At 51.8% G+C, this 11,356-nt stretch overlaps 1 pseudogene; it reads left to right on the top strand.

The window, feature by feature from the left end:
* Positions 1–8,398: 8,398 nt before the first annotated feature.
* Positions 8,399–9,159, top strand: LOC101087145 (annotated as a pseudogene).
* The last annotated feature ends 2,197 nt before the right edge of the window (positions 9,160–11,356 follow it).

Genomic DNA, 11,356 nt, shown 5'->3' with positions numbered 1-11,356 from the left:
CAAACAGGAGCTGAACAGGCCTTTTTTTCCTCAAGCTCGAGCTGGAAATGAAGCTATTATTTCTCAGACACTCCTCACTCAGAATTTGTGTCCATTGACCTTGGTCTGGGCTACAAAAATAGTAACATTGATTTTTCTTAATGTTTTTTTGGAGGGGGGAGAGCACAAGAAGGGGAGGGGCAGAGAGAGGGAAACAGAGGACCTAAAGCAAGCTCTGAGCTGACAGGCTGACAGCAAGCAGCGAGCCTCACGTGGGGCTCGAACTCAAGAACCACGAGATCATGTCTGACGCTCAGCCGACTGAGCCACCCAGGTGCCCCACTAACATTAATTTTTAAATTAAATGTAAAACTTGGCTTTGTGCTTTCTGGAACTTTTCAGGATAATATAAATTAATGCAAAAGAAATGTTTGCTAAGAGCGTGAACAAGCTTGCAGGATGCATATTCATCTAATTTCATAGAACAAATTATTTTTGAATGCAGAGAAGAGCCAGTTAATGTACAATAGGCCAAAATCAAATGCAACTCACCATTAATGACTCATTCATCTATTAAAACAGAGCCTTGGCGTTTGCACGAGGAACAGACCATACTTTGCACATCTCACCAGTGTGTATACACTTGAACGTGGTACAGTACAGCTGTTTCAACGGAATATTGTAACTCAGACTGCAAGGTGCCTTCTGGCCTCACCCCAATCCGTTGACTAATGGCTCTCAGCCACATTTACAAATGCATCTATCTAAAGGATGATGCTCCTCCGGGAACTATTAACTTAGCTCACATGCGCACGCACTTAGGACAAGTTGAGAACGTTCACTGGTTCAGGGAACCAAAGCTACCACACAGCTGTGTGCGGCCGTGGCGCAAACGAGAGGGTCAGAGGGTAAGTGCTTCTGGTTTCAGACACTGGACCAGTCACTCGAGTCCACCATACAAGGAGCAACCTTTGCACAGACAAAGAGTTTCAGGAAAATGGTGGGGGGGGGGGGGGGCTTCGATGTGAGAGAAGGGGAGGTGAACCAACAGGGGAGAAGACAAAGAAGGCATCTTCGGGGCAGTGATGAGACAAAGAAATCGGCTGGATCGAGTATTCATGCAACATCACCTTCACCCAAAACAATTTTCGAGTTGCCTTTTAACAAAAGATGTGAACACAATGAAAATCGGGTAAGATGAAAATAGGATAAGAAGACAAAATCTACCCAGTGTACATGGAAGAGGAAAATCATTTTACCAGATTAACTGAGGCCTCGGAATTCTAGTAACATTAAATGCAAACCTTAGCTCTGAGTCTCCTGACACCATGAAAATACTACAAATGTAAAGAAATCAGGATGGCAGGGTGGCCGGAAGCCGGGCCAAGAGGGCTGCCCTGGCTCCTCCCCCTCCTCCCAGTGACTGTCATCATGGAAGACCGGCCCCATGTGGACAGCACTGCCCCTCCGGCGCATCCTTCCTTCCCCCTGAGTCGTCCTGGCCCGGGGCCCACGTGCAGCTTGGTCTCAGTGCTGCTCTGCTCCCCATACCGCTGGCCCTTTGCGGTCTCTGCCGGCAGCTGTTGGGTCACTCACATGATTGTGGCCCGACCCAGCAGCTGGGGAGGAGGCAGGAGGCCAGGCTCTGTCCACTGGCCTCAGTATTTCTGGATTTGTGATGATTACATGAAAACCACCACGTACGGGGGCTGCAGGGAGAACGGCGTTGGGACGAGAGGCAACACAAGAGATGTGATGTGACCCCCTCCCTGAACTGCTTACGATCTGGCCGAGATCTTACCACCACCGAGCCCAGGAAGGAGAGGGCTGCCCCTTTCGGCTCCGGAGCTCTCTTCCGCTCTCCCCTCCCCGGATCATAAACCGGGGCTCCGCTGCAGGCTTGCTGGGGGGCTTCCCGGGCGCGCCTCTGAGCCTTTGGCTCCGGGCAATAACTCCTCATAAACCTCCTGTTCCGCTGAAATCACATCCATTCCTGTACTTTATTTTTATTCCTCATCTATCAGCCTGCTCTTCTCTGCTCTGCTTGCACTTTGCATTGCTAACCACCCTCGCCTTCCCGGTGAATCTCCCCGGAGCCTTTACCACCAGCGCCTCCAACGTCTCCGCGTCGCCCTGTTTCATTACACTTCGCCGAGGGGGCCAGAAGGCGGTGAAACCATTCAGGCAAACGGGAAGCATTTACGGGCTCCTCCTCTGTGTGTGCAGAGCGGCCAGCCCCCTCCCCAGTTTCCAGAGACACCTGCCTGCCTTTCCAGTGCTCCCCAACCCCGGCCTTTGCTGTGTCTTCCCCGGCAGGCCCTGCCCCCCACCCCCGGCTCAGTCCGTCCAGAGCCACTGCAACAAAACACCGCGGTCTGGGTGGTTTATGAAGCAGAGACGTTCATTTCTCGCCCTTGGAGACTGGAAGTTCAAGACCGAGGCACCACCAAGATGGATGGCGTCTTCTCGCTGCATCTTCATGGAGCAGAAGAGGCAGAGAGTGCTCGGGGGTCTCTTTCATAAGGGCACCGAGCCCTCCCTTCAGGGGGCCCCACTCTCATGACCTAATCACCCCCAAAGCCCTACCTCCAAACGCCATCACCTTAGGGATTAGATTTCAACATACATATTTGGGGGGAGGGGACACAATCATTGTCAGGAGCACCCACCTTACTCCTCTGTAGGGTGCTCAGTGCCCTCATGGTCTCCCCTCAACACAACCTGCTTTCGGGAAAACACCCCGACCCCATCATTTTCTTCTCAGAATGGAAGCCACCTTATCCCCTCTCCCTGAGACACGGAGGCTCCTCACCTCTCACTACAGGGAGAGGATCCAGGCATCCAGGGGGTAGAGAGAGCTGGCCCAGCTTCTCCCACGTCCCCTCCCCCCCAGACCCCCCTTTCCCCCGCCCCCAGAACAAGAGAAGTGGAAAACAGGACAGTGGGATGTCTTTGGCCAAAAGTGTCGGCCTGCCAGCCAGATAGGGAGGGGACTGGGTCTTGTATAGCAGAAGTTCATTAGAGTCAGTTTGCACAGCAAGCACAGTTTATGGAAAACCCCAACTGCCAGGCGCCTGGGTGGCTCAGTTGGTTAAGCGTCCGACTGGTTCGGGTCCTGATCTCAGACTGGTTCGGGTCTGATCTCAGAATTCGAGCCCCGCAGCAGGCTCTCTGCTGTCAATGCAGAGCCTGTTTCGGATCCTCTGTCTGCTCACTCTGCCCTCTCTCCTGTGCTCTCTCTCTCTCAAAAATAAACATTTAAAAAAAAATTTTTTTAAGAAAATCCCCAATTGCCAAATAACCCTCTAAAACTGCTTAAAGCAGCAGCATGTTCAACATCAACATATCGTCTTGCACAAAATGAGACACAGCCCGTCCTCCGCTGGGCCAGGACAAGGCGTCTTCCGTGAAAAGCAGTGGGCAAGTCGGCTGCCCTCAACAGCGCACCAGATGTGTGGACAGGTTCCGGACCCCCACTCGCTGGGGACCTCACGTCGCAAGAGGCGGTGGGAACTAAGATGTCTGGCCCCAGATGTACCTGGCACCCCTGGGCACTCGTGCTGGGGAGGAAACAACCCCCCCCCCCAACCAGTCCCTCCGGTGCAGACCCTGCCAGGACACCCAGCCCCGGGGTCGTGGGACCCTCGTGACAGCTCTTCTGCTTCCCTCGTGCTCTGAACGGCCATCATCTCAGGGTTGGGGGCACCCAGACTCTCACTGTGGAAAACGCTCGCCTGGAATTTAATCTCACCTCTAGCCCTCTCGGAAATTACACGTTAGTGTTTGACAGGACCTTGTGTGCAGCATATCTGTGTGCTGAAAAGCTAAGGTCCCCAGCGTCTGAGTCACACCCAGTGTGCGTGTGTGAGCCCCGCCCTCTGCCCTGTGGTCATCTTTCCTCTGGGATTTGCTTTAATGTGGCAGATCTAATAACACCACAGATGAGTGTGTGCCCTGAGGGGTACCACCGTGTCCCAAGTTCCACGTGCCCTGCCCAGGGTTATGCGCAGGGGAGAACGTCTTGACTTGACCCTAGACAGTCATGAAGCAGAAGGGAGAGTCCTTGTCTGGGGGAGGGGCTCACCCACCCCAGGATGGAAACCCCGTTGGGGGTGGGTGCTGGCACCTGGAGGTGCCCCATGGAAGCAGATGCTGCCTGCACGGGGCCAGCTGAGGACACAGAGCTGAACCCAGGATGGAGATCACACAGTTACTACTTTGTGGATGCACCAAGAAAATAGCTGTTTGTTTACAAGGGTTGCTTGGGAAGTGTTGCAATACATAATTTGCACTGTCGGTCCTCAAAAATGCATCGGGGTCATTTATCAATCAAAATCACTTGCCCGTGTGTGTTGCTCTCATTTGGCATGGTGAGGGGAGGACAGCTTTCAAGTTTCTGAGACTTCTCCCGCTTCCACGGATTCATGATTCTGTAACCCTGGGCCCAGGTGTGGGGCACATTCCCTCCTGACCACCTCTGAATTTTGGCTGAGCCTTGGGCAAAGGGGAGTGAAAATACACACACACGCACTCGGGCTTAACGGAACACTAGCTCCGGGTGGCACCCCCTAAGGAACGGCCACAACACATCGTCCAGATGCGGCATTCTGTGGACAAGTTTCTGTGACAGGTCGCTGGACTCACCCCCAGCCATGGATCGAGGGGAGGCAGCCACAACAGAAGGACACGATTCGTTACCCCCCAAATGCCCACTTCCAGGAACAGGTGGAGGTTCAGAATAAGCCAGGCACACAAGATGGAGACTGTCAATGGTGGGACACCGCAAAGACGGAGCTGAGACCCAGAAGGGGAAATCCCTGCCAGGAACACCAGCAAAGTGGAGGAGACAGGCACTGGGCGTACTTTCCCGGGTGCCTGGTGGGATCCTTTTGTCAAAGCCTGTGAACGTAGGCTTCGACGTAAGGCTGCTGGTGAAAAGCAGGTACCTACCCAGGGACAGCAGGAGGGACTCAATGCCAGCTCCCCTGAAGCCTCAGAACACCACGGATGCCCTGCAAACACTTTAGCTGCCTTCTGCCTCCATAGGTGTTAGAACCAAGTCTCCCCCATGTCCTCAGGGCACCAGGAACTGCTCTGACTTTGTTGGCCCCAAAGCGCTAAAACCAGAACTGCTAATCGTGCCCAGTGTGGTGCCGCAGTGAGAAAACGTCGCAGACACCAGAAAACATCCGTGAAACTTGGACGTCCACATAGGGTATCCTAGGATAGTTTACAAGCCAACTATTGGAGGAAGGGGAAATGAATGGCTCTCCACCTCATGAGGTTCTCTGGATAGTGCTGCCCAGGAGGCGTGGGGCCAGGGGCACAGTAAGAGGAAGACCACCCGGACCCAAATTAACCAACAGTAGAGGGGCACCTGGGTGGCTCAGTCGGTTGAGCGTCCAACTTCGGCTCAGGTCATGATCTCATGGTTCATGAGTTTGAGCCCCGCGCCGGGCTCTGCGCTGACAGCTCGGAGCCTGGAGCCTGCTTTGGATTCTGTGTCTCCTCTCTCTGCCCCTCCCCGACTTGTTCTCTGTCTCTATCAAAAATAAATAAAATAAAATAACATAAAATGAAATGAAATAAAGTAAAATAAAACAAAACAAAATAAATAAAATAAAATAAAATAAAATAAAATAAAATAAAATAAAATAAAATAAAATAAAATAAAATAAAATAAAATAAAACAAAACCAATGGTAGATACCAGTGCACGCGTGAGGGACTCAAAAACATACACTTGATTCTTTCACGGGGCTAGTTAGCAGTCAGTATTCTCCAGAAAAACAGAACCAATGAGACAGAGAGGGAGAGGGAAGGGGAGAGAGAGGGAAGGGGAAATGTATTCTAGGAATTGGCTCACGCGGGTTAGGGAGGCTGAGAAGTCCCACAATCTGCCTAAGAACAAGCAAAGCCAGTGGTTGGGATGATTCAGTCTGAGTCTGAAGACCCAAGACCCAGGAGCTGCCATATCCAAGGGCCAGAGAAGATGGCTATCCCAGCTCAGGAACAGAGAGAGAATTTATTCTTCCTTCGCCGGTTTGCTCCATTTTGATACTCTTTCCACGTCAGTGAGGGTGGATCTCTGAAGTCAGTCCTACTGAATCAAATGCTAATCTCTTCTGGAAACATCCTCCCAGACACACCCAGAAATTCTATTCTACCAGCTGTGTGGGCATCCACAACCAAGTCAGGTTGACACACAAAATTAACCATCACAATGTGCTAACTAACCTTATCGTGACGATCAAGTTACAATATATACGTGCATCAAATCATCACATCATACACCTTAAACTTGCACTGTTTGTGCCAATTTCACCTCAATAAAGTTGAGGGGGTAAAATTAGACATGACAGCTAGCATTCCATCTCCATTTTTCTTGGAAGTCCGAAACCACTTGATCCTGGCCCCAGTCATGATAACACCTAACTGTGTGGCCTTAAGAAAGTTGCTTCACCTCTCTGCAAAGTTCAAGGATTGGGCTGGAGTAGGAGTCACAAGCTGAATGTCCTCAGGGGCTGGAAAGGAATGATACTGTGCGAAGAAGGCAAAGTGTAAGACAAAAAGGAATGGAGGGGCCTGGGGTAAACAGGAGAGCCTACGTGAGCATCTCAAAACACTTTTTGTAAATGTTAATGCACTCCACAAGTAACACTCCTGCAGGCTATACAAATCAGCCATCTCAGAGCCTTATGGTCTCAGAGGTTCACCATATGTAAAATTTCTCTGAGATCTGGATGAGGCAGGGTAGATTATTCCACAAAGATATGTTTCAATCGGGATATACTCTGGTTGTCCGAAATATAAATCCACACAGCTGTCTCCAGGAAAGGAGGATTTATTACAGGGTACTAGGCTTCAGGGATCCCAAGAGAAGCGGAAGACATGGGGCCGGGGCCCCTCCAGAGATCTCAAGAAAAGGGTTCTGTGAACCTCCAACTTCATGCCTCACCACTTCTGGGACGAGCGACCTTACAAGTGTTGGCTTCCTGTCTGTCCCTTGACTCTTCACTCAGTCTCTAAGTGCCCACTTTCAAATTCTGAAGGGAGGATTCTTTGGACCTCTCTCAAAACAGTACCCAGCCTTGACCAAGCAGCCACGGCCAAGAAGGACGGGGTCACATGGTTCAATCACGGCTCTGTAAGCAGTGCTCTTTGTGAGACACTGGAAGGGAGTAAGCCACAGAAGTCCTAGCACAAGGTCAAAACGGAAACTATTGATTTTCCCAATTATCTTTTCTCCCAAACATTTCAGATATTTCCTCTAACACCACCTCCTGTTAGTTTATGGGTAAAATCTACCCTGCTGCCCTCTTCGTAGCTTTGCTTCCTACCAGCACAGTAAGGGCCTCCCTGCCCTGGGCCATCCCTGGCACCTTTGTGCTGTGTGGGAAGAGAGTCCTGGAAGGTGGGCACGTGGATATGCCATCCTCCTGTGACCCAGAGGGAAGAGGCACCGAGCAGCTTTGCCTCCACGTCATTCATTCTCAGCGCATATGAGATGTCATGGGGCTTTATGAGTGCTAAATCAGTTTTATTGGCCATATGATTTGATTGATCTTGTTAGTCTTGACAAGAAATCAATTGGAAAAAAATATATGGACCTTCCCGGAATGGGCTCTCCATCTTAAGGTAAAAGAACAATCTAACAGGCAGAGAGGAAGATCCAAGGAGCAGCCTTGGTAAAATATGACCAAACCCAAGGCCCTGGGATGACACTACTTTCTGCTCTCTGAAGCCGGAAGGAAATGAGGAAGGAGACCCAGGAAAGGGATCCAGTAAATTCAGGGATGTCACCTCCGGATGAGCCTGGGAGCTTCAGAAAAGACAAGCCACTGTGTGCCCACACGTGCCCCGGGCTCCTACCACAAAATCACAGGGGAAGAGCCGTTACGGAGTCTCCCAACGTGATGAAAAGGGTAAGACTGTCTTGGGTCCAAATCATCCTGACTCCGCCATTTTCTAGTTGGGCGACCCTTCCTTCTCTGCCCCTCAGTGTGCTAACCTGTTAGAAGTAATAGGACCTATTGCACAAGACAACCGTGGAAAATGACGCGAGGCTGATGTGAAACAGCAGGTGCAGAAGATGCACATGGCCCCATGCACCTGCGGGCACAGGGCACGTCCCTCACTTCCTGTGACCTCTAGTTATAAAGGCAAGTCCAGTGCCAGTTCAACAAAGGGCAGGATGACTCAGTGGCAATAGAACCCCACAGACCAAGGTTCAAATATGGATTCTGACAACATACCCAACTGTGACGTCTTTGTTTCTTTGTCTGTGAAACGACCCTGCATCAGAATCACTTGTAGAGTGGCATTAGTCTGCTCTGGCTGCCATAAAAGAATACCACGAACAAGGTGGTTTAAATGTCAGAAACTGACCTCTTCTCCAAGAAAAGAGCAAACAGCAGACGATGCTGGTGCTGCAGGAGCTTCCAAGAGGCTTTGGCGGCAGCATCTGGGGCTGTGGTCATGCTCATGGTGATGGTTGTGGCCAAGGCCAAGGCCACACAGCTCACAGAGGCAAGGCGGAGGGCAAGAAGGGGATCCCCGCCACCAAGCGGGGCCACCTGGTCAAGGACAGGAAGATCAAGTCCCTGGAGGAGATCTTCTCTTCTCCCTGCCCATCAGGGAATCTGAGATCATTGATTTGTCCCTCAAAGACGAGGTTTCAGAGATTACGCCTGTGCAAAAGCAGACCCAGGCTGGCCACAGGACCAGGTTCAGGGCACTTGTTGCCATCAGAGATGACCATGGATATGTTGGATATGTCGGTCTGGGTGTTAAGTGCTCCGAGGAGGTAGCCACTGCCATCTGTGGGGCCATCACCCTAAGCTGCCCACTGTCCAGTACGGCGAGGCTACTGGGGTAACCGGACCGGCAAGCCTCACATTGTGCCACCAAAGGTGACCGGCCACCGTGGCTCTGCGCTGGTGTGCCTCATCCCTACCCCCAGAGGCACTGGCCATCATCTCAGCCCCTGTGCCCAAGAAGCTACTGACAATGGCCGGTGCTGACAACGGCTGCCCCTCAGCCGGGGACTGCACCCCACCTGGGGCAACTTCACCAAGGCCACTTTGATGCCATTTCCAAGGTGTACGGCTATCTCACCTCCGACCTCTGGGGAGAGACCGAGTTCCCCAAGTCTCCCTATCAGGAATTCACTGTCTTGTAAGACCCACACCAGACTCCAGCCACCACACAGTTTTGTACAAGAAAAATAAAGTAAATTAAAGCCTGTTTAAAGAAAAGCAGTAATTGATTTTCTCACAGTCCTGGAGGCTCAGAGTCCCAGATCAAGGTGCCGGCTGATTTGGTTTCTGGGGAGAGCTCTCCTCCTGGTGTGTAGACAGCCACCCTGTGGCCTCCTGTGGACACTAATCCTATCAGATCAGGGCTCCACCTTTTTCTCTCATTTATCCTTGACTGCTCCTGTAAAGGCCCCATCTGCAAACAGTCACAACCTGGGGGGTTAGGGCTTCAACATACAAATTTGGAAGGAACACAATTCAATCCACAGCAAGCACTTATTAAAAATACAGATTGCGGGGCCCCATCCCGGGCCTACAGAATCCAAGCCCCTGGAGGTGGAACGCCAGAAGGTGAATTTTTAACAAGTTTTCTCCACCTGACCCCCCTTCGCGCCCCTGCCAGGTCACCACATGCACAGTTTCATTTTCAGAACGGCTGGGCACGTTGTAGGTGGGCTGGGACTGCCTTGTCCCCTCCGATGGCAGGGGAGTCCTTTGTGAGGACTGAATTGCTGAAGGGTCCCTTGTAAGACCCCAGTGTACCAGCAGCAGGGGTATGATGGGGCGTCTTCTCTGTCCCCTCTTCTAACCTGGGCCTCCTCGGCTGCTGCAGGGGGAGCCTCTGTGGGCTTGAGAGTAAGTCACCAGGAGGTTTTAGAGACCTTGTAGTTTCAGAGGAGAAACATGGGAAGAAATCAAAAAGCAAGAGCAGTTTAGAGAGCCAGCTCCCAGACAGCAGAAGGCACCTCCAGCCTGCCTCGTGCAGACACCCATCACCCTATGACTGCCAAGACTCTCCCAGACTTCCTCAATTTTTTCTTTTAATCGTTTTGGTCAGACTGTAGAAATTCATCCTATAGGATGAACAGGGTCCAATAGGCCCTTTGTACAGGTGAGGAAACAGACGGAGAGATCTAGGAATTCTAGTTTAAAATTAATTTGGGGGGCTCCTGGGTGGCTCAGTTGGTTAAGTGTCTCTCGATCTCGGCTCAGGTCATGATCTTGTGGTTCGTGGGTTCAAGCCCGCGTCGGACTCTATGCTGATAGAGCAGAACCTGCTTGGGATTCTCTCTCTCTCTCTCTCTCTCTCTCTCTCAGCCCCTCTCCTACTTGTGCTTTCTCTCTCTCTCTCTCTCTCGTTCTCGCTCTCGCTCTCAGAATGAATAAACTTTTAAAAAATTTTTAATAAAAATAAAATAAAAATAAATTTGGGTCTTTAGCAACAAAATTCAGGCTGAACAAATACGAGAGTGGTATTTCCAGAATGGAAATACATAGAGAATTCCAGGGCTCTTAGTCAATTACATGTTTTGTGAGTTGAGTAAACTGAGCACCTCTGGTCTAACAGGCCTGAAGCGACTGCATGGTCGGAGGGTCCAGGGGGTGGGGGTGGCTGCCTGGGGCACAAGGCGCTTCTCACGGCGGCCAGTCTGATGCAGAATCTCGGGGCCAGTGGACTGTGTGGGTAGAAGGAACGTGGCCTGGGGGGTGGGATGGGGTGCAAGGAAAGAGGGGGAAGGATCAGAAGGAGAGCCTCATCTAGAGGTCTTAAAAACTGCCCTTGGCAATTACAGAATCCCACCAGGCACCTAGTAGAATGGCACAATCCGGAACAGTGAGGCACCAGACGCTGGGAGCATGCAGGGCAACGGCGATCGCGGCCATTCTGTGCTGGTGGGGGTGCGACACGTGACAGTTCAGTGGTTTCCCACAAACCCAAAGGTGCTCATCACGCAGTCCCGGAATCGCGCTCCACACCATGTTGGGTCACCGCCGCTGCCTGAGGCTCAGCTGATGCCTGTGGAGACGCGAGCCCTCCCACAGCCTGAGACTCAGACAGCCTGGCCTCACAGAGAGTGGGACCAAGGCTGTGTCACTGCTGCCTGCAGAGCGGGGTCCTCACCTAAAACACAGGCCTGGCCAGCTGATTTCCACAGTCCCCTCTCCCTGTCGCCTCCAGGATCTCCAGTCCCCAGCCAGGCTGAGCAGGGGTGCACAGGTCTGCAGCCTGGAGTGGACCCCACCCAGGATCCCACCCGGGGGACGCACACGCGCATGCGGACCCCTCTGGGAGTTAAACTGGCTAAGAGGTGAACACCAGAAGTGGTCTAGGAGAAGGAA

This window comes from Felis catus, chromosome A2 (assembly GCF_018350175.1).
Source record: "Felis catus isolate Fca126 chromosome A2, F.catus_Fca126_mat1.0, whole genome shotgun sequence".
In the NCBI taxonomy this organism is placed as follows: Eukaryota; Metazoa; Chordata; class Mammalia; order Carnivora; family Felidae; genus Felis; species Felis catus.
The sequence above is the reverse complement of the archived record's forward strand: the minus strand, read 5'-3'. Positions and strand labels throughout refer to the sequence as shown.